We start from the raw sequence: 3,611 nt of genomic DNA on the forward strand, positions 1-3,611 counted from the left end.
CAGACTTTTCTTACATTAGAGTAATAGAAAAGTAGATGTGAATTTGGACCCAGTAATTGGGAGTTACTATTCTTGGCCTCATTCTCCTTGGACAGTGTAAATGGATCCTTTTGCCCCATCACTGGGGTGGGTCTCGGTAAAAAGATTCCTTGCTGTTCTCCAGCAGATACTCCCCTCCAGCACCCCACTTCTCCTGGCACTGCAAGCTGTTGTTCAGATTCACAACTATAAAGGTTCTGACCACTTTAAGGGTAACCAGAGTGGAAACTATTTTCCAATAGTTGAGATAAAAAGAAGTGGTGTCTAGCAGGCCAAATCCAGCTTAAAATCATGTAGTTTGACCAAAAAGTGTTTTACAGGAATTTAAATTAGTTGCCAGCATTTAAAAATGGAGACTTCAAATAGTAATCTAGATTTCCAGCTTCCCTTGAAAAATGAAAATCTGACATTGGGCTCATAATCCCACAAAGCAGAAACAGGTGGGAGCCAAGCCACAGCTGGCCCCTTGAGACAGGGCTCTCCAGTTGGCCACAGTACTAACCCCTCCAACCCCCTGTAAGATTCCTGGCTATTACTCAGTTGTCTTGGCAATAATTTTGGAGGTCCTCCCTGTCAAACTCAGCACCTTTAACCCCTCATCTTCCATAGTCTCTTTTCCACTTTTCAATCCTGGGTTATTACCTTTTTGGAAACTGAAAGTTCCTCCCTGTTGGGTCTCAGATACATATACAATCTTGGGGGCTTCTGGCTGAACTCTGCATGTTATTTTTCTGGGCTGCTAGAAATGTTCTGTCTCTTGATCTGAGTAGTAGTCATGTCAGTATACATACATAAAAATTCATCAAGCTATATATTTAAGATTTGTGAACTTTATGTTAAACTGCAATAAAAAAATTTAGAGAGAAAAAATGGATGGGCAGGCTCCTGCCAGACATTCATTGTATGTGTCTGCAATGGCTGGAACTGCAGCAGTCATCTTGTGACCAAGAGATAAACTACCCAAGTTAGACAATCCAATTTGATGAAAATGGCAGAACAGAAAGAGATTTGTGATGTCACTGAGGATATTAAATTAAACTTGAAGCTTCTCTTCATGTGGACTCACTCTTGAAATAATGTTTCATATACTATATCAGCATTCAGTCATCCCCACACAGAAGCATATAAAAGCTTCTTGATGGCAATATATGGGACACATAGTGGAGTTAATAAGAGTCAAGTTCACATGTAAATAGTTTAATCACATCTTTAAACAAGAATTTTACCATAAATTAGTAAGAAGTTGAACATAAAAGAAATAGTTAAACATATATGTTAAATACTAAGTTATTTAAAAAAAACAAAAACTGAAGTTAGACAACTTAATTACAAACTTAATTACAAAAGATTAAACTCATTGGCCACTGAAAAAGAAATACAATTCCAACTCACAGAATTGAAAGGAATTCTTTATTGATAAACATGTATACTAGAATTAGAAATGTCAGTAGAAAAATAAAATTTAAATAATTTTCTATTGTACAAAGATTTGATCATTTGGACTGTAGCAGTTAGTAAGTAAAATAACCTAATACAAAAAGTTAAGCTGATTTTAGTCACAACCAGCCATACAGAGTGCACAAAAAAGAAATGCAAGTACACAAAACTTTCTGCGTGCGGACTGCTGATGGCACCAGGGCTTCACATTCCAGGAAGTGATTACTTAGGAAAGGTTGGTGTGTCCTGCAGTGTAATAAGAACTTAATTCAAACCAGAGCAGTCAGAAAGGACATTGGAGTCAAAAGCCAACATAAAACCTAAAGAAATAAGGAAGGATTTAAAAGTAGTATTTGCATAAACTTTTTCTCACTAAACATTTTGTAAGCAGTAATATTTTGTTGCAAAAAAAGTAAGTTAATAGCACAGACAGCCATCTTTTTCTTGGACTATCCATTACACTTTTGTATATGAACTTAAGTTTTTATAAAATGCTTTCAACCGAAAACCCCATATTAAAGAATCAAGAAATCAGTTTCATGGTAGGGGGCTGCCTCTCTCCCTTAAAAAAAAAAAGGAAAAGTAGAAGCATAGCTGGGGGAGGGGTGGTTGCATATGTCTCTAAGAATATCAGTTGGCAAAAATTCTCAAAAAACTATATGAGGTAAAATAAAATGTTCAACACGATTGCCAATATTCTTCCATCTAAGCAACAACCCAACCCCTAAATAATTCTATACTTGAGACATAAAAAAAAAAAAGGAAAAAGAAAATCAAAGTGGAATAGACATTCTTTATTATTCAAATAGTTTCTCCCTGAAAACATTTCAAGCTACAGAGCTCCATCTATATAAAGTCTGTATACATTTATTCACAGGAGCATACATCATCACATACTGGGATAGATGAAACATTCAATAATTTGAAGATGCTCTAAAGAAAAATAACCTAACATTTTAATCATGGATCAATATGTTCAAAAATTACTATTCACCAAATGTTGGTCCACATGTTTGGTTTGTGAAATTATATAGAAAAGAATGTTTTAGGTGAGAACTCCAACGAGAGGCATCCTTCAACAGAAATGATCAAAATTATCTCCCATAATAAAAGATACAACTTTCCCAGCTTTCTTAAACTGAAGAGATACTTTTCAAAATTGTAGCTCCTTGAACTGAAAACTAGAATCTTTAAAAATTTGCTTAGAGGAGCCAGAGTGCATATTGCTTTAAATGGAATAGATGTGTTCACGTGTGTATGCCTTCATTAGGTATTAGCCTTAATCTCACAATAAAAACAGTCCTTTAAAAATGTCAGATTTAATTACCAGAAACTATTTTGAAAACAGATAACAGAAACAACCACCACATTGATTGTATTCCATATAAAATGGTTTAGGTGGTAAGGATCAAGTTAAAGACTTAATTTTTGCAATCCTTTCCCTTTTGAAGGTCACAGTTTTCAGGCCTTTTAATGAAAAAGAAAGATGACAATAAAAATTAAAATAGTTAAAACTATATTTTAAAAAATTCTAAGGATATGAATTCTTTTGAATAAAAACACAAAGGGGAGAGTGGGGGCATATCTGAAAATTAAACTTTAGGCACTTTCTGGGAGTTGATACCCAATACTGTAAATAAAAGTGGGCTAGTTACCACTAGGTAAACATATTAAGACTAAGAAATCAATAACCACTAACTCTAGTTTCAGATGTATTTGTACAATTTTTCAAGGGTCATTAATAAACCCAAGTCACTGAGAAAAACTGTAACAGAATGTTTAAAGTATCTTATTTGTGCCTCCATGTCCAAAGAGTATCCTAACCAATCTGGCTTAAAGTATCCAACTCAAGCTATTTAACACGGCATGTATGATTCTAATTAAACTAAATAAAATTAATGGAATTAAAAGTGATAGGAAAAGGTGGTATAGAAATTCTTTAAAAAAATCTCATCCAGGAGTACTGGCTCATGCTTGCAATCTCAACACCTTGGGAGGCCAAGGGGGGAGGATCGCTTGAGGCCAGGAGTTCAAGACTACCCTGGGCAACATAGTGAGAGCCCATCTATACAAAAAATTTAAAATAAAAGTCACAATTAGCTAGCTTATTTTGATAAAATGTACAAAATAACAAA

This window comes from Propithecus coquereli, unplaced genomic scaffold, assembly GCF_000956105.1.
Source record: "Propithecus coquereli isolate 6110/MARCELLA unplaced genomic scaffold, Pcoq_1.0 Scaffold165, whole genome shotgun sequence".
Classification (NCBI taxonomy): Eukaryota; Metazoa; Chordata; class Mammalia; order Primates; family Indriidae; genus Propithecus; species Propithecus coquereli.